At 40.1% G+C, this 20,881-nt stretch overlaps 1 long non-coding RNA gene across 1 annotated transcript in view; it reads right to left on the bottom strand.

The window, feature by feature from the left end:
* Positions 1-2,625: 2,625 nt before the first annotated feature.
* LOC144316907 (uncharacterized) overlaps positions 2,626-20,881 on the bottom strand; it is a 29,099-nt gene continuing 10,843 nt past the window's right edge. Inside the window, exon 3 of the long non-coding RNA XR_013382735.1 lies at positions 2,626-2,780. This is a non-coding gene — a long non-coding RNA (uncharacterized LOC144316907). The remainder of the gene's footprint in view (positions 2,781-20,881) is intronic.

The following is a 20,881-nucleotide window of genomic DNA, read 5'->3' as shown; positions in this document are numbered from 1 at the left end:
TACATTGAGTTCCATAGAAGGCAGATTGCTGCACAGATTGCTGTGCTAGTGGTATCTGCAGACAACAGAGTAAACTTCAGCTTTTCAAACACCCTGATCAGAAAGATGAAAAATATCCTTGGTAAGTATGACAATATCCTTAACTGTGTCTGATTATTACCCCCAGACCCACCAAAAAATGATCTCTAAAATTGACAGCAGGGTAGTAATGAAAGTTTCTCTAGATTAAGAAGCCTCATGCAAAAGGAATAAAAATTCCTCAAAAGAAGCGTCTCTGGATCCCAGCTGCTATGGAAAGTCTGAGGTTGAGAGTTGTCTTTTATTATCATCTCCAATTCATTTCCCCATCTCAAACATGGGGAGCATTGCAGATCATATATTTTGATAATGTTTATATTATAATAATGCTCAAAAGCAACAGGGTCACAGTGTCCTGATTTTCAAAATAGCACATGTGGCAAACATGAAAGAAACAGCTATTAACTTGCAAGGCAATTTTGTTTCCACTACTCTTCACAGCATCACCCCCCAAAACAGGTGCCATCAGTCAGCTCAGTGGCTTAAAAAGCCTATACATAGATATCCTATAGCCACATGAAATCACCATTTGTTAGAGGGTGCCAATTCCACCGTGGTAATCATGGTAGCCATCAGCTGATAATAAGTCAATAATCCCTCTAGTAAAAGCTGAATGAACCTGTGCCACAGCCAGCCAGCCAGACTAGCACCAGGTCCTGAAGATGTTGAAGAATGCTTCATGAGCACTGATGATGATGCTTACCTCTTCTGAAAATAGCTTCCAGAACCAATGAAACACTGATTTTTATGTTTAAGAAACTCAAAATCTACCAAGCAATATAAATAAAAAAGAAAACATACTAGACATACTCTAGTAAAACCATAGGATACCTAACACAAAGAAATCTTAAAGCATCAGAAGTGGGAGGAATGCAGTTTATCTTCAAAAAGAAGAAATTGGACTAATTGCTGACTTTTCATCAGCAAAAATGGAAACCAAAAATAGTACAGTGATGTTTTCATGATGTTTAATAAAAATAACTGCCCACCTATGAATTTTATACTTGGTGACTCTATTTTTCAAGAATGAGGAAAGCATTTTCAGATGAACAAAAATCAAGATCATTTGCCCTCACATATTTTAATGAAGAAAATTATAAAAATATGTACTTCATGCAGAAGGAAGGTAATCCCAGATACAAAGTCTGGAATGAAATGAAGAACAAAGACAGTTAGTAAATATATGAGCCATGCTAACATATCTCAATTTATAAAATCAAACTAATTATCCTGTGGAGTTTTAAAATAATATGTAATTTAAACAAGAATATGTAAAAAGTGAGAGAGTATAAAGTGTTAAATCACTTCAACATCTTTGTATTGGTTTTCTTCTTTTTTTCAAAACAGAAATAATTATTATCCATATCAGCTATCATGTCTTCCAGAGCAGAGAAGAGGCTGATTTTATTTATTTAGATGAAAAATACTAACACCAAATCACACTTAACAATGTAGGCCTAGGCTCAGTCTCTCTCTTGCTTTCAATAGTGAGTAACTAATGGAATATAATATGTGGATTCCTGGGATCAATCCTGTTCAAATCATGAAGCAAGAATGTACAAACTAGTACCAGTAGCAGTAAGTATTGCACTGGTAATTCTAGCCAATGAGAGATATTTGGAACAAAAGAGTAAGCAAATCCCAAACTCTTAAACTTTCCTTTCCTCCTTAGAGTAACCTTTTGAAAAGTATAATAAAAATTCAATTAATTTAATATTAATAAACTGTATCCAAGTAATATTGTAATAAGAAATATTCCAAATATTATGAAGAAATTCTACTACTGTATTAAACAAAAATGTGTTTAATTCCAAATAAGGAAATCAAAACAGGAACTCTCTGGCACTCTTTCTGGGTATCAATATATATTTAATTTTTTTTTTAACATCTTCGTTTGTAATGGTGCTCTGGAGTCACACACTGGACTCTTTTTTTTTCCTGAAGATTTAATTTAATACCAAGAATCCATTTTAAAGGTGATTGAATATCATATCTTTATTTATGATAAAGAATGTTATCTGTGGTATGGCTGGTAAGAGAATGGGTGCAAGGCTCATCATCAGTGAAAAATTCAAAGTTATTAGAAATCAAGCAGGGAAGAAACTCTCAAATGTATGGAGAATGAAGACAAACTCTCAAATAACTTCTAGAGGCACAGCTCAGGTGAGACATGTACAGAACATATATCTGTTCACAGCTGTGCCATCAATACTCTGTTCACTGCTGCCACCCTGTTTCAGACTGTCACCAAATTGAGAACTGGCATTCAAAAGTGGCACCAACCTGACATTTTCTCAATTATGTATAAAGTACTAAACATATATAAAAATTTTTAAATGCATAAAAATAAAACAGTATTTTTAAATAAAAGGCCTTGAGAACTGGGAATATTTTTGTGGATATTGGAGCAGATAAAAGAAGGTAAGTGTGGAAAAGGGAGGTAGGAAAGAAATATTTCCTTGCGTATAAATGTTGGAGAGAGGGGGTGGGAGCTGGGGGAGAAGCTGAGCATGGTGTTCTATGATAAAGAACGTTCATGGGGGGATCCCTGGGTGTCGCAGCGGTTTAGCGCCTGCCTTTGGCCCAGGGCGTGATCCTGGAGACCCGGGATCGAATCCCACGTCGGGCTCCCGGTGCATGGAGCCTGCTTCTCCCTCTGCCTGTGTTTCTGCCTCTCTCTCTCTCTCTCTCTCACTGTGTGCCTATCATAAAAAAAAAAAAAAAAAAAAAGGAACGTTCATGGTTCATGGGAAGTAGCATGCGTGAATCATAGAAGTACCATAATATATGGAGAATAAACCAAAATGGTGCCCTAGGCCAGTTATCAAAGTCTAGTCAAAAAATAAAGTAATAATTCAGTAGCAATATTGAATAAAGTTAGTGGATAATGTAAAAATGAGAAAGTATTGAAATAAGATTACTGATTCCTACAGGACTCTCTTCTTTTTTCTTTAGAGAGAGAGATGGGGCAGAGAAAGAGAGAGAATTTTAAACAGGCTCCATGCCCAGTGCGGAGCCTGACTCAGAGCTTGATCTTACAACTCTAAGATCATGGTCTGAGCCAAAGTCAAGGGATTGGGCATAGAGATTAGCATGATAACAATAGGAATGGATCTATAGGAATGGACAATACGAATACCATGCATTTTGGGGCAGCTTGGTGACTCAGTGGTTGGGCATCTGCCTTTGGCTCAGGTCGTGATCCCAGAGTCCTGGGATCAAGTCCCACGTTTGGCTTCCCTTAGGGAGCCTGCTTCTCCCTCTGCCTAATTCTCTGCCTCTTTCTGTGTCTCTCATGAATAAATAAATAAGATCTTTAAAAAATGTTTTAAAAGGATACCGTGCTTTTTTTTTATTCCCAGGCATGCATTAGAAACTAGTATTTGGGGTGCCTGCATGGCTCAGCTGGTTAAGCATCTGCCTTTGGCTCAGGTCATGATCTCAGGGTCCTGGGATGGAGCTCCAAGTTAAGCTCCCTGCTCAGCGGGCAGTCTGTTGGTCTTTGTTTCTCGCCCCTCCCTCTATTTATGCGCTCTCTCTCTCTCTCTCAAGTAAATAAATAAAATCTTTAGAAACTGGTAATTGATGAATAAGGAAAGAACCTGAGTTTTTTTCCCTAAAGAATGTATTTTGCTTTCCTTTTGGAAATAACACCCAAAGGATCAGACTTTGTATTGGTGTAGGTGTTAGCTTGTGGGTAAGACACATTGGAGAAAGGGAAAGATAGAGAGAGAGAAGTATGCTGAAAAATCTCCATCCTTTCTCAGATAATTGTTTTTCTCTGTATCCAATGGGGATAAAGAGTAAGGCAACATCACTTATTTCTAGCAGATCCACCTGACTAGAAGGTCTTCTTTAAAGTCTGAGGTATAGAGAATCCAGAAGTGGGCCCTCAACTTTATGGTCAACTAATATTCGACAAAGGAGGAAAGACTATCCATTGGAAAAAAGTCTCTTCAATAAATGGTGCTGGGAAAATTGGACATCCACATACAAAAGAATGAAACTATACCATTCTCTTGCACCATGCACAAAGATAAACTCAAAATGGATGAAAGATCTTAATGTGAGACAAGATTCCATCAAAATCCTAGAGAAGAACACAAGCAACACCCTTTTTGAACTTGGCCACAGCAACTTCTTGCAAGATCCATCCATGAAGGCAAGGGAAACAAAAGCAAAAATGAACTATTGGGACTTTATCAAGATAAGAAGCTTTTGCACAGCAAAGGATACAGTCAACAAAACTAAAAGACAACCTACAGAATGGGAGAAGATATTTGCAAATGACATATCAGTTAAAGGACTAGTATCCAAGATCTATAAAGAACTTATTAAACTCAGCAGCAAAGAAACAAACAATCCAATCATGAAATGGGCAAAAGACATGAACAGAAATCTCACAGAGGAAGACATAGACATGGCCAACAGGCACATGAGAAAATGCTCCGCATCACTGGCCATCAGGGAAATACAAATCAAAACCACAATGAGATCCCACCTCACACCAGTGAGAACGGGGAAATTAACAAGGCAGGAAACAATCAATGTTGGAGAGGATGTGGAGAAAGGGGAACCCTCTTGCACTGTTGGTGGGAATGTGAACTGGTGCAGCCACTCTGGAAAACTGTGTGGAGGTTCCCCAAAGAGTTAAAAATAGATCTGCCTTATGACCCAGCAATTGCACTGCTGGGGATTTACCCAAAGATACAGATGCAGTGAAACGCCAGAACACCTGCACCCCGATGTTTACAGCAGCAATGTCCACAGTAGCCAACCTGCGGAAGAGCCTCAGTGTCCATCGAAAGATGAATGGATAAAAAAGATGTGGTCTATGTATACAATGGAATATTACTCAGCCATTAGAAACGACAAATACCCACCATTTGCTTCGACGTGGATAGAACTGGAGGGTATTATGCTGAGTGAAATGAGTGAATCAGAGAAGGACAAACATTATATGGTCTCATTCATTTGGGGAATATAAAAAATAGTGAAAGGGAATAAAGGGGAAAGGAGAAAAAATGAGTGGGAAATATCAGAAAGGGAGACAGAGCATGAGAGACTCCTAACTCTGGGAAACGAACAAGGGGTGGTAGAAAGGGAGGTGGGCGGGGGGTGGGGGTGACTGGGTGACTGGCACTGAGGGGGCACTTGATGGGATGAGCACTGGGTGTTATTCTATATGTTGGCAAATTGAACACCAATAAAAAATAAATTAAAAAAAATAAAGTCTGAGGTAGAAGTCAAGGGAGGGCAGAATGACTAAGTTAGATGACTATTAAGGATAAGACAAGCTGAACATTTCCTTGGAGATATGCCTTCACCCTGCGTTATTTATCTCTAAACATGTTTAGTAGCAGTATACAAATTAACTTCTGTGTGCTCATTGTTTTCAACTGAGCAGCCAGGAAAGGATAGTCTTGTCAATAAATGCTGCTGAGCCAGTTGGAAATCTTTATTAAAAAAATATATGAGGGGAGTCGGCGCGCGGCCAATAAAAAAAAAAAATGAAATTTCACACCTCTTTCACACCATACACAAATTAATTCCAATTAAGATATATTTGTATATACAAAAAGCAATGCAATAAAACCTTCAGAAGATAATATTAGAGGCTCTCTTTATAACCTTGAAGTTGGAAATAATGCCTAACATAGGATCCAAAGCTCACTAGCCATAAAGAAAACAATTAGCCAGCAGTCACAAGTATAACATTTAAATGAAGACAGTAGGAAATTATTGCACACTACTAGAGAGTGTCATGGGATACACTAGGAAAACTCCTGATGTAGATCTTCAATGAGCAGATGACACCGATGCCAGAAGCCTCTCACTAGCTGGGTTTCAATATTTTTGGTTAAGAAAAAGAGAAATAAGTCGACAGGGGAGCACACCCTCAGATACTTTGGAAATCACTGAAGGGAAAGGGGTGGTTAAATCTGTGAAACAAGGAGATCCCTGGGTGGCGGTTTAGCGCCTGCCTTTGGCCCAGGGCGCGATCCTAGAGACCAGGGATAGAGTCCCATGTCGGGCTCCAGGTGCATGGAGCCTGCTTCTCCCTCTGCCTGTGTCTCTGCCTCTCTCTCTCTCTCTCTCTGTGTGACTATCATAAATAAATAAAAATTTAAAAAAAATCTGTGAAACAAGATGACTTTTAGGAAGGTGATGAACTGAAAAGCAAAGAGGGAAGGAGAGAGTGGCATGTCAGTGGCAACCTCTCTAATTATCACTTCCAAAGTCAGAGAAGGAAATTCTTCCTCATTATCCACCTTAATTTCTCCTTGATGCAATGGTATCAACTAAACAATAAATGTTACCCAATCACCTACAAATGTCAAGCGTTATGCTAATTACTGTGTGAACAATGCAAGCATGGAATACAATTGGTGAAATTCAAAGAGCAAATATTTATTGACCACTTCCTATGTTCAAAGGACTGTGAGAAGGGTTAGGAATACCAGATAAAGATCTCAATAAGGTCAATATCTACCAGAATAGAAACACACATAGAACAGAAACTCCATGAGTTGGAGACTTTATATTCTTTGTGTACCATTTCCTCCTCAGTCTTACAGAAAGTCCTGGTTCAAAGCAGGTAATCATAAGTAGTTGCCAAATTAATAAATAATATATTAAGGATAAATATAGGCATTTATAAATCACAATAAAGAAACAAATGGGTGGGCAGCCCTGATGGCGCAGTGGTTTAGCGCTGCCTGCAGCCCGGGGTGTGATCCTGGAGACCCGGGATCGAGTCCCACGTCCCACGTCAGGCGTCCTGCGTGGAGCCTGCTTCTCCCTCTGCCTGTGTCTCTGCCTCTCTCTCGCTCTCTCTGAATGAATAAATAAATAAATCTTTTAAAAAAAAAGATACAAATGGGTATAATTTAAAAGTAACAAAATTTTATTTTATTATTATTTTAAGATTTTATTTATTTATTCATAAGAGACACAGAGAGAGAGGCAGAGACATAGGCAGAAGGAGCAGCAGGCTCCCCATGGGGGACTCAATCCCAGGATCCTGGAATCACAACCTAAGCCAAAGGCAGAGGCTCAACCACTGAGCCACTAAGGTGCCCCCAAAATTTTAAAATAGTAGAGAGATAGGATATATTCACAGATTTTGGAATATTTAGAGGAAACTTGAAAATTTGCAGAAGTGAGACTTGAGGCAGAAAAGGAAGAGGTTGTGATTCAGAAGAACAGCAGGGGAAAAGGAACAATCATGACCCACAGGAGCAAAAGCAGTACCAAGTGGGGTGACTTAATGTAAGGAGCAACTCTGATTGGCTGGAGTGTACATTCAGATTAAAGAACAGTATGGGATAAGAGAAGATAGGCAGAGAGGACCTGCTGTAGAAGAGGCCTTGGAGGCTGGGCAGAGCAGTTACTTCTTTTGAAAGGTGATGAAATGACTCATACTGAAATATATTACATGTATAAATGCAAAGCAACAAAATCAACTGTTGGTAACCCACGTGTCTTGTAGGCATAGGAAGACCATCAAAACTAGGAAGATTAACAGTGAGACTAGGGGGCTGGCATTACTGAAAGTCTTGTGTCTTCACAAACGTGTACAAGGTACTCCTATCAGATGAGTAGGGAAAGAAAATGTAAAGCTTTTTAGAACTGTCTCTCTTCTTTCAGGAGTAGCATCCAGAGACTCAGTCCTTGAACTTCAAGCTGCTTCTCTACTCTGTACCCCCAATTTTTTCTTTTAAGTCAGTTTTCTGTACAAAGCACTACTTAAAGTTCCTACTACTAATCAATTTTTTTCCTACAACTGTTGGGTGGAGTAACATGACTTGTCTTCACCAAATAATGCTACTTCAATAGCTCTAGCACTAGTCCAGTTTCAAGATCTTGTGAGAAAGTGGAGTAGGGGCAGGTGAGTTACACAAGGAGAGGAAGGTCGAACACCTGAAGTTTGTGGTAAGAAACAGGACATTGGCAGTATGGATTGTCAGAGACTCTCCATATTTGGTTTTCAAGCACAATTTAGATGGGTGTACAGTGCTATTAATCAGGATACTTGTTCTTTTTCAGGCATAGTTGGAAAGCCCCTGGCCAGAGTTAAATGGAAAGGAAATTGCTGTGGTGCTAGTGTGTCTTTGCTGGTAAAAAAAAAAAAAAAAAAAAAAAAAAAACTCTGTAGTAAAAAGAAGATTAAAAGGAGAGATTAAGGAGGGAGTGAGGATGGGGGGAGAAAGAGATTAAGGGCCATCACTTCATTTGCTGATCATCAAGAGAAAGTGCAGGGGTGATGATGGAAAAGGCAATCAATAGTTTTGGGCCTTGATTAGGCATTTTAAAATTATCGCATTTAATCTTTAAAAACTCTGCAAATAAAAATTTATACCATTTGCAGAAATGTTAGTAGGAATGTGGGAATTATAGCTTGATTTCAAAAAGAAAAAATGTTCTTTTTGGGAAATATAAATTTAGTACAACTGTATTAGTACTGCAATCATGCAAAGCATTTTTCAAGGTGCTGGCATTACAAGGATGAATGGGATCTGTCGAACTTGTTTCCTAGGAGTTCAGAACCTATATAATCTTGCTATTTTATACTGCAACAAGAACTGCAATAAATTTGTTTATGACATAAAGTGAGTAAATGGGTAGGGCTATGAGTTTTCAATAGTGGGCAAAATTGTTTAAGTGTTTTACAAACCTATAAGAACCTTAAAAATTAAAGACTAAGCTCTCTCTGTACATGAAATAATAAGGGAAAGAGACTATATCTCAGATTGATTAAAGAAGCAGAAGGGGCAAAGAAAATATAATGAAATAATATGCAGAACAACAAAAGATAAAAGATGCAGGCAGGGAGAAGAGTCCTGCCTGGTATTAGAGAAAAGTCTTCCTTAAGGAATGAGAGCAGATATACAGAGTGGGACCACCCCAACAAAGCAAAGGAATTGTGCAACTGCAGATAGAAAAGGAAACAAACCAAAAAGTCGTTTTGGCAATTCCAGTGTAATTACAAGGCTAGAAAGTGACAGAATGGAGTTTCTGGATTTGTAGAACACTAAAATTCTCATAGTCATGCTAGCAAATAACATTTGCTTAAGAGAGGAATTCATCTTCTCTCTTTTTAAAGCAGCACCTACAGACTCAGCCCTCAAACCTAGAATCTGAGTCATCAGCTAGCTAGTCCAGGTTCAGGTTAATGCCTTCTTGGGAAGGTATTCCAACTCTTGCACTGAGGCATTTTAAGAAAGGAAAGTCATCCTGGAAATCCCCATCCCTTTATTGACCAATAAGGATAGAAAGTGAAACAGCATCACTTGTCTCCAGCAGACGTATCTGCTTCACAGGTCTGATCTGATTCTAGGTTCTAGAGAGAAAATCAATAGGAAGCAGGATGACTGATATGTGGTGAGAGGATTGGCTGACCACCTAGTTTCAAGGAAAGAAATGATATGTCATGTTGGAGAGCCAAGAAACTACATTTTATAATTGTGAAGCAGAGTAGAGAGTGAGGATCTAACTATTTAGTGTTGGGTGGTGGAGGGGAGGGTACCTGATATTTTTCATGCATCTGTGGAAAGTCCCTGTTCAGTTTAAAAGAGAAGGAAATGGGTATGACATTGAGCATTCCCTGCTAGTGATATGTGAGTACCTGTGGTGGACAAGTAGAAAATTGTGAAAAAAATCCATGATCACCTGCTGATTTTCATATGACAACTTGAGGGAAAGTCACAATATCATATACTAATATTTGTTCCAGCAAGGCAGGACTTCCAGATATGTTATTTCTCAATTAACTATCATAACAGACTTGCATTTTTATTAACTGCTCAGTCTCCAGAATAGTTCTTTTTTTTTTCTTAGAATAGTTCTTTATATTCAATATATGGTGGGTCAATTAATTAATAAATGGGGATACTAAGAATTAGTGAATTTAAGAGACATAGGATCATAATTATTAGGATCCAATCCCAGTTCTGCCTACGTCTAAAACCCAGGAATTAAAAAGATTATCTGAGGTCAAAGTGTATCTGGAATAAAACTTGCATCTTCATTCTATGAATTTTACACACTTCAATTTAATATTTCTTCTTCCAGTATCCCTCCAATACAAAGCAATATTTTGCTTTGTCAGACTTACTCTGGAATTCAGTTAGGAAATATATATTGCAAATTAGAAAAAGAATTGTGTTCATTGTCATGAGATTAGAATTCTGGCAATTGATCTATATCTTCATCCATGATCTACTCTTTTAAGCTTCCATTTCTTCATCACTAAAATTAAAAGACGGAATTACATTTAATTCCCCGTGTTAACACCTACCTGGTTCCTGGACTACGATATCTATTAATAAATATTTAATTTCTATTTCACTTACATTCATCATTTCAGTAACAAAATAATCACATAAAGGGGAAAGGAAAATGGCTTAAAAACTGACTTGAAAAAAAAAACTGACTTCAACAGAAAATAAGGATAAATTCTTTTTTAAAAAAGATTTATTTACTCAATCAAGGGGCAAGATGGTGGAAGAGGAGGGTCCCCAAGTCACCCGTCCCCACCAAATTACCTAGAAAACCTTCAAATCATCCTGAAAATCTACGAATTCGGCCTGAGATTTAAAGAGAGACCAGCTGGAATGCTACAGTGAGAAGAGTTCGTGCTTCTATCAAGGTAGGAAGACGGGGAAAAAGAAATAAAGAAACAAAAGGCCTCCGAGGGGGAGGGGCCCCGCGAGGAGCCGGGCTGAGGCCGGGGCGAGTGTCCCCAGGACAGGAGAGCCCCGTCCCGGAGGAGCAGGAGCTGCACCAACCTTCCCGGGGGAAAGGGGCTTCAGGGAGGTGGAGCAGGACCCAGGAGGGCGGGGATGCCCTCGGGTTCCCTGGGACAGTAACAGACACTTGAGCCCCGGGAGAGTGCGCCGAGCTCCCTAAGGGCTGCAGCGCACGGCGGGACCCGGAGCAGCTCGGGGGGCTCGGGGGCGGCTCCGCGGAGGGGGCTGCGGGGCGGGAGCAGCTCGGCCGGGCTCGGGCAGAGGAAGAGGCTCCGTGCGGAGGGGCCTGCGAGGTTCCAGGAGCAGCTCGGAGGGGCTTGGGCGGCAGCTCCGCGGAGGGGGCTGCGGGGCGGGAGCGCGAATCCAACAGCGCAGGCTCCGGAGCACAGGGCGCCGGGACACAGCCCAGGATCCGGCCTCCCCCCGGGACAGGCAGAGGCCGGGAGGGCCCAGGACAGCAAGGACGCTCCTGCCCCAGCTGAGCAGATCAGCGGCCCCGCCCCGGAGCCTCCAGGCCCTGCAGACGGAGAGCTCCAGAGTTCCTGCGGGGGCTGAATCCAGGTTTCCAGAGCTGCCCCGCCACTGGGGCTGTTCCTCCTGCGGCCTCACGGGGTAAACACCCCCCACTGAGCCCTGCACCAGGCAGGGGCACAGCAGCTCCCCTAACTGCTAACACCTGAAAATCAGCACAGCTGGCCCCTCCCCCAGAAGACCAGCTAGACTGACAACTTCCAGAGAAGCCAAGGGACTTAAAGTACACAGAATCAGAAGATACTCCCCCGTGTGTTTCTTTTTTTTTTTTCTTTTTGATTTCTGATTGCTTCCCCCACCATTTTTTTTCCTTCCTTTCTTTTTCTTTCTCTTTTTCTTCTCTTTTTTCCTTTTTTTCTTCCTTTTTTCTTTTTCTCTTTTCTTTCCTTCTCTCTCTCTCTCTCTTTTTCTCCTTTTCCCAAATAGAACTTGTTTTGGCCACTCTGCACTGAGCAAAATGACTAGAAGGAAAACCTCACCAAAGAAAGAATCAGAAACAGTCCTCTCTCCCACAGAGTTTCAAAATCTGGATTACAATTCAATGTCAGAAAGCCAATTCAGAAGCACTATTATACAGCTACTGGTGGCTCTAGAAAAAAGCATAAAGGACTCAAGAGACTTCATGACTGCAGAATTTAGATCCAATCAGGCAGAAATTAAAAATCAACTGAATGAGATGCAATCCAAACTAGAAGTCCTAACGACGAGGGTTAACGAGGTGGAAGAACGAGTGAGTGACATAGAAGACAAGTGAATGGCAAAGAGGGAAACTGAGGAAAAAAGAGACAAACAATTAAAAGACCATGAAGACAGATTAAGGGAAATAAACGACAGCCTGAGGAAGAAAAACCTACTTTTAATTGGGGTTCCCGAGGGCGCCGAAAGGGCCAGAGGGCCAGAATATGTATTTGAACAAATCCTAGCTGAAAACTTTCCTAATCTGAGAAGGGAAACAGGCATTGAGATGCAGGAAATCGAGAGATCCCCCCCCCCAAAAATCAATAAAAATCGTTCAACACCTCGACATTTAATAGTGAAGCTTGCAAATTCCAAAGATAAAGAGAAGATCCTTAGAGCAGCAAGAGACAAGAAATCCCTGACTTTTATGGGGAGGAGTACTAGGATAACAGCAGACCTCACCACAGAGACATGGCAGGCCAGAAAGGGCTGGCAGGATATATTCAGGGTCCTAAATGAGAAGAACATGCAACCAAGAATACTTTAAGGAGAGATAAAGAGCTTCCAAGACAGGCAGGAACTGAAAGAATATGTGACCTCCAAACCAGCTCTGCAAGAAATTTTAAGAGGGACTCTTAAAATCCCCCATTAAGAAGAAGTTCAGTGGAACAATCCAAAAAAACAAGGACTGAATAGATATCATGGTGACACTAAATTCATATCTTTTGATAGTAACTCTGAACGTGAACGGGCTTAATGACCCCATCAAAAGGCCCAGGGTTTCAGACTGGATAAAAAAGCAGGACCGATCTATTTGCTGTCTACAAGAGACTCATTTTAGACAGAAGGACACCTACAGCCTGAAAATAAAAGGTTGGAGAACCATTTACCATTCAAATGGTCCTCAAAAGAAAGCAGGGGTAGCCATCCTTGTATCAGATAAACTAAAATTTACCCCGAAGACTGTAGTGAGAGATGAAGAGGGACACTATATCATACTTAAAGGATCTATCCAACAAGAGGACTTAACAATCCTCAATATATATGCCCCGAATGTGGGAGCTGCCAAATATATCAATCAATTAATAACCAAACTGAAGAAATACTTAGATAATAATACACTTATACTTGGTGACTTCAATCTAGCTCTTTCTTACTCGATAGGTCTTCTAAGCACAACATCTCCAAAGAAACGAGAGCTTTAAATGATACACTGGACCAGATGGATTTCACAGATATCTACAGAACTTTACATCCAAACTCAACTGAATACATTCTTCTCAAGTGCACATGGAACTTTCTCCAGAATAGACCACATACTGGGTCACAAATCGGGTCTGAACCAATACCAAAAGATTGGGATCGTCCCCTGCATATTCTCAGACCATACTGCCTTGAAATTAGAACTAAATCACAACAAGAAGTTTGGAAGGACCTCAAACACGTGGAGGTTAAGGACCATCCTGCTAAAAGATGAAAGGGTCAACCAGGAAATTAAGGAAGAATTAAAAAGATTCATGGAAACTAATGAGAATGAAGATACAACCATTCAAAATCTTTGGGATGCAGCAAAAGCAGTCCTAAGGGGGAAATACAGCGCAATACAAGTATCCATTCAAAAACTGGAAAGAACTCAAATACAAAAGCTAACCTTACACATAAAGGAGCTAGAGAAAAAACAACAAATAGATCCTACACCCAGCAGAAGAAGAGAGTTAATAAAGACTCGAGCAGAACTCAACGGAAATTGAGACCAGAAGAACTGTGGAACAGATCAACAGAACCAGGAGTTGGTTCTTTGAAAGAATTAATTAGATAGATAAACCATTAGCCAGCCTTATTAAAAAGAAGAGAGAGAAGACTAAAATTAATAAAATCATGAATGAGAAAGGAGAGATCACTACCGACACCAAGGAAATACAAACGATTTTAAAAACATGTTATGAACAGCTATACGCCAATAAATTAGGCAATCTAGAAGAAATGGACGCATTCTTGGAAAGCCACAAACTACCAAAACTGGAACAGGAAGAAATAGAAAACCTGAACAGGCCAATAACCAGGGAGGAAATTGAAGCAGTCATCAAAAACCTCCCAAGACACAAAAGTCCAGGGCCAGATGGCTTCCCAGGGGAATTCTATCAAACGTTTAAAGAAGAAACCATACCTATTCTCCTAAAGCTGTTTGGAAAGACAGAAAGAGATGGAGTACTTCCAAATTCGTTCTATGAGGCCAGCATTACCTTAATTCCAAAACCAGACAAAGACCCCACCAAAAAGGAGAATTATAGACCAATATCCCTGATGAACATGGATGCAAAAAATCTCAACAAGATACTAGCCAATAGGATCCAACAGTACATTAAGAAAATTATTCACCATAACCAAGTAGGATTTATCCCCGGGACACAAGGCAGGTTCAACACTCGTAAAACAATCAATGTGATTCATCATATCAGCGAGAGAAAAACCAAGAACCATATGATCCCCTCATTAGATGCAGAGAAAGCATTTGACAAAATACAGCATCCATTCCTGATCAAAACTCTTCAGAGTGTAGGGATAGAGGGAACATTCCTCAACATCTTAAAAGCCATCTATGAAAAGCCCACAGCAAATATCATTCTCAATGGGAAGCACTGGGAGCCTTTCCCCTAAGATCAGGAACAAGACAGGGATGTCCACTCTCACCACTGCTATTCAACATAGTCCTAGCCTCAGCAATCAGACAACAAAAAGACATTAAAGGCATTCAAATTGGCAAAGAAGAAGTCAAACTCTCCCTCTTCACCGATGACATGATACTCTATATAGAAAACCCAAAAGCCTCCACCCCAAGATTGCTAGAATTCATACAGCAATTTGGTAGCGTTGCAGGATACAAAATCAATGCCCAGAAATCAGTGGTATTTCTATACACTAACAATGAGACTGAAGAAAGAGAAATTAAGGAGTCAATCCCATTTACAATTGCACCCAAAAGCATAAGATAACTAGGAATAAACCTAACCAAAGAGGGAAAGGATCTAAATTTTTTTTAAATTTTTATTTATTTATTTATGATAGTCACAGAGAGAGAAAGAGAGAGAGGCAGAGACATAGGCAGAGGGTGAAGCAGGCTCCATGCACCGGAAGCCCGACGTGGGATTTGATCCTGGGTCTCCAGGATCGCGCCCTGGGCCAAAGGCAGGCGCCAAACCGCTGCGCCACCCAGGGATCCCGGGAAAGGATCTATACCCTAAAAACTATAGAACACTTCTGATAGAAATTGAGGAAGACACAAAGAGATGGAAAAATTCCATGCTCATGGATTTGCAGAATTAATATTGTGAAAATGTCAATGTTACCCAAGACAATTTACACGTTTAATGCAATCCCTATCAAAATACCATGGACTTTTTTCAGAGAGTTAGAACAAACTATTTTAAGATTTGTGTGGAATAGAAAAGACCCTGAATAGCCAGGGGAATTTAAAAAAGAAAACCATAGCTGGGGGCATCACAATGCCAGATTTCAGGTTGTACTACAAAGCTGTGGTCATCAAGACAGTGTGGTACTGGCACAAAAACAGACACATAGATCAATGGAACAGAATAGAGAACCCAGAAGTGGACCCTCCACTTTATTGTCAACTAATATTCAATAAAGGAGGAAAGACTATCCATTGGAAGAAAGACAGTCTCTTCAATAAATGGTGCTGGGAAAATTGGACATCCACATGCAGAAGAATGAAACTAGACCACTCTCTTGCACCATACACAAAGATAAACTCAAAATGGATGAAAGATCTAAATGTGAGACAAGATTCCATCAAAATCCTAGAGAACACAGGCAATACCCTTTTTGAACTCAGCCACAGTAACTTTTTGCAAGATACATCCATGAAGGCAAAAGAAACAAAAGCAAAAATGAACTATTGGGACTTCATCAAGATAAGAAGCTTTTGCACAGCAAAGGATACAGTCAACAAAACTAAAAGACAACCTACAGAATGGGAGAAGATATTTGCAAATGACATATCAGTTAAAGGACTAGTATCCAAGATCTATAAAGAACTTATTAAACTCAGCAGCAAAGAAACAAACAATCCAATCATGAAATGGGCAAAAGACATGAACAGAAATCTCACAGAGGAAGACATAGACATGGCCAACATGCACATGAGAAAATGCTCCGCATCACTTGCCATCAGGTAAATACAAATGAAAACCACAATGAGAGATACCACGTCACACTAGTGAAAATGGGGAAAATAAACAAGACAGGAAACAACAATGTTGGAGAGGATGTGGAGAAAGGGGAACCCTCTTGCACTGTTGGTGGGAATGTGACCTGGTGCAGCCACTCTGGAAAACTGTGTGGAGGTTCCTCAACGACCCAGCAACTGCACTTTGGGGATTTACCCCAAAGATACAGATGCAATGAAATGCCGGGACACCTGCACCCCAATGTTTATAGCAGCAATGTCCACAATAGCCAAACTGTGGAAGGAGCCTCGGTGTCCATCGAAAGATGAATGGATAAAGAAGATGTGGTTTATGTACACAATGGAATATTACTCAGCCATTAGAAATGACAAATACCCACCATTTGCTTCAACGTGGATGGAACTGGAGGGTATTATGCTGAGTGAAATGAGTGAACCGGAGAAGGACAAACATTATATGGTCTCATTCATTGGGGAATATAAATAATAGTGAAAGGGAATATAAGGGAAGGGAGAAGAAATGTGTGGGAAATATCAGAAAGGGAGACAGAACATGAAGACTCCTCTGGGAAATGAACTAGGGGTGGTGGAAGGGGAGGAGGGTGGGGGGTGGGGGTGAATGGGTGACGGGCACTGAGGGGGGCACTTGATGGGATGAGCACTGGATGTTATTCTGTATGTTGTTGGTAAATTGAACACCAATAAAATTAAATTTATTTAAAAAGATAAAATAAAACAATGACATTTAAAAAAAGATTTATTTATTTGTTTATTTATTTATTTATTTATTTATTTATTTATTTATGATAGACACAAAGAGAGAGAGAGAGAGAGGCAGAGACACAGGAGAAGGGAGAAGCAGGCTCCATCCCAGGAGCCTGATGTGGACTGGATCCGGGTTCCCAGGACCCCTCCCTGGGCCAAAGGCAGGCGCTAAACCGCTGAGCCACCCAGGGATCCCAGGATAAATTCTTTTTTGAGAACAGATTTATATTTTACCTTTTAAATTTTTTTATTTATTTACTTTTTAAATTCCAGTATAATTAATGTACAATTTTGTATTTGTTTCAGGTATACAATACAGTGATTTAACATTTCTATACATTCATTACTCAGTGCTCATCACAATAAGTGTACCTTTAGTATCCTTACCTATTTTACTCATCCCCACGCTGACTTCCCCTCTAGCAACCACCAATTTGCTCTCTATATTTAAGAGTCTGTTTTGTATATCTGCCCCTTCTTTTCTTTGTTCACTTGTTTTGTTTCTTATATTACACATATGAGTGAAGTCTTATGGTATTTGTCTTTCTCTGACTGCCTTATTCAAAAATGATTAAATATTTAAATGTGGGACATGAAACCATAAAATTCCTAGAAGAATCACAGATGGTAATCTCTGACATCAGTCATAGGAACATTTTTCTAGCTATGTCTCTTAGATATGGCAAGGGAAACAAGAGCAAAATTAAACTATTGGACTATACCAAAATAAAAGGCTCTTATACAGCAAAAAGAAACCTTCAACAAAACAAAAAGACAACCCACCAAATGGAAGAGGATATTTGCAAATGACATATCTTATAAAAGGTTAGTACCCAAAATATATAAAGAACTTATACAACTCAACACCAAAAAACCCTCAAATAATCCAATTAAAAACTAGACAGAAAACAGGAACAGGCACTTCTCCAAAGAAGACATACAGATGACCAACAGGCACACATGAAATGATGCTCAACATCAACTCATCATCAGAGAAATACAAATCAAAACTACAATGAGATATCACCTCAAATCTGTCAGAATACCTAAAATCAACAATGCAACAGTTGCTGGTGAGGATGTGGAGAAAAAGGAGCTCTCACATACTGTTGATGGAAATGCAACTGGTGCCATCACCGTGGAAAATAGTATGGAGGCTCCTCAAAAACTCAAAAATAGAACTACCATATGGTGCAATAGCACTACTGGGTATTTACCAAAGAATACAAACACACTAACTCAAAAGGATATTTACACCCCGATGTTCATTGCAGCATTATTTACAATAGCCAAATTATGGAAGCAGCCCAAGTGTCCATTGATAGATGAGTGGATAAAGAAGAATTATATATATACACAGTATATACAATGGAATATATATGTATATATATTCCAATATATATAATGGAATATTATTCAGCATAAAGAAGATTGAAATCTTCCCATTTGCAACAACATAGATGGAGCTAGAGGGTATAATGCTAATAGAAATAAGTCAGTCAGAGGAAGATTTCACTCATATGTGGAATTAAAAAAAAAAAAACAAAGGAGAAAAAGAGAAGAAAACGAAGAAATAGACTTTTAACTGTAAAGAAAACATAATGTTTATTACAGGGGAGGTGGGTGGGAGTATGGGTTAATACATTAAGGGGATTAAGAGTACATTTATCATGATGAACACTGGGCAATGTATAGAAATGTTGAATCCACTATATTGTACACTAGAAACTAATATAACACATATATTAACTATACTGGGAAAACAATTAAAAACTTAACAGAAAAATAAAAATTAAAGATGAGCAGAGGACAAAAACAGACATTTTTCTAAAGAGGACATGCAGATGGCCAGCAGGCACATGAAAATGTGCTCAACATCACTAGTCATCAGGGAAATGCAAATCAAACCACAATGAGATATCACTTCATACCTGGCAGAACTGTTAAAATCAAAAACACAAGAAACAGTGTTGGCAAGGATGTGGAGAGAAAAAATAACCCTTGTGCACTGTTGGTGGGAATGCAAACTGGTACAACCATTGTGGAAAACAGTATGGAAATTCTTCAAAAAGTTAAAAAATAGAATTTCCATATGATGCAGCAATTCCACAAGTGGGTATTTACCCAAATAAAGAAAAAAAATTTAATTATCTCAGAAGAAAATAAATTCTCAATATGGCCAAACAATACTAATAAAAATATTAGTCCTTTTTGGATTCTTCTTAAAGTATTAAGAGATTAAGAGATTAAGATTAAGAGATCTTAATGGCAGGAATAGGATGTTATTGTTAAACTATTCTTGGGGTAACTGTGCTCATTGTAATTCAGGAGTTAGTGAGTACACTGCTAGCACTCTTTGCCTTCTAACATAGAACTGTGGGACAGGATCTTCACTCTTTTGGTGGAAAAAATATATTTTCTAAATTAGACAAAAATCTATGTTAGCATAATTTTCATCACTATGTATTAACTAACTTTCCAATCCATTCCCTGATTTACTGATAGCTACCCCCTTTGTAACATCATATAAATACTTCTCTGAAAACCTGGCATGGGTACTTGGGTTTCTATAACAGGTGGAGATCTGTATACTATTCTAGGCTTGCCAGTTCCAAGGCTATGGAGGAAATCCTTGTTTACATATGAACCACAAGATCATTCTTTAAAAAAAAAAAATCTATTTATTTATTCATGAAAGACACACAGAGAGAGACACAGGCAGAGGGAGAAGCAGGATCCATGCAAGGAGCCCGATGTGGGACTCGATCCGGGGGTCTCCAGGATCACACCTTGGGCTGCAGGCGGCGCTAAACCGCTGTGCCACCGGGGCTGTCCCACAAGATCATTCTTAATGGAGACAGGAATATCCTTAAGTAGGATTTATTGAAGTTTCCTATAGGTAACTGTAGATTATTGGACTATCTGTCAAGAAAGGAGAAAAATGGAGCAGGATCGAGTGCTGGAGGTGGAAGCCCCGTGGGCTGGCAGCCCGTGATGCTAGGCACCCTGCCGCCCCAGCGCTTAGCCCCAGCGCTTACCGCACCCAGGCCATGTCACTCTGGCGGTTAGGGTCCAACTGAGTGGAGAAGGCAAGATGATGGAAGAGTAGGGGTCCTCCTTTCACCTGGTCCCTCAAACTTAGCTAGATAACTTTCAAGCCACCCTGAACCCCTATGAATTCAATCTGAGGTATAAAGAAAACAGCTGGAACACTGCAGAGAGAAAAGTGATGCTTCCTACAAGGAAAGAGTGTGGAGAAGAGAAATGGAGGGATATATCGGGAGATAAAGGGTGGGGGAAGGGAGCCTTCCTAAGCCGCTGCACAAAAGCGGTACAGCACTAGGGCTTACTAGGGCTTTCCTTTAGAAATCTGCTCCTGATAGAGTCTTCCCTGCCTGAAAAGTGCAGAGTCGTGACATAGGGCAGAATCACAGGAGGGACAGTGACATCTCAATATTCCCAGAGACAGAGTAAGAATAGGGGCACCAAGGAGAAAGCTCAACTTGTGCCATAAACCACAAACTCCTATCAGATCATCAGACGGATAGCATCCTAGGTCCTGGTAAAGGACTGGGAGTCTGGGAGTGGCGAAGCGGTGCATGCTCGAGCTGGTGAACGCTCTTTGCCCCAGGACCTGGCAGCAGGCAGGAGTGGGCTATCCTCTGTTTGCTCTGGCAGAAGTAGAGCCAGTGAGCACGTAAGACAGTGAAAGCTCTCCCGCTGTGAGGCGCCCTTCAAATTGTACAAATCAGTACCCCCATGCCTGCCCCCAGGAGGATCTGAGCCAGCGCTGCTAAGAGACTGCAGTTCCTTACACGCTGGAAGCGAAGCGCTTGGCTCCCGGGCTAGAGATCTGGCCACAGCTACTTTC

The sequence above is a fragment of the Canis aureus genome, chromosome 7 (assembly GCF_053574225.1).
Source record: "Canis aureus isolate CA01 chromosome 7, VMU_Caureus_v.1.0, whole genome shotgun sequence".
NCBI lineage: Eukaryota > Metazoa > Chordata > Mammalia > Carnivora > Canidae > Canis > Canis aureus.
The sequence above is the reverse complement of the archived record's forward strand: the minus strand, read 5'-3'. Positions and strand labels throughout refer to the sequence as shown.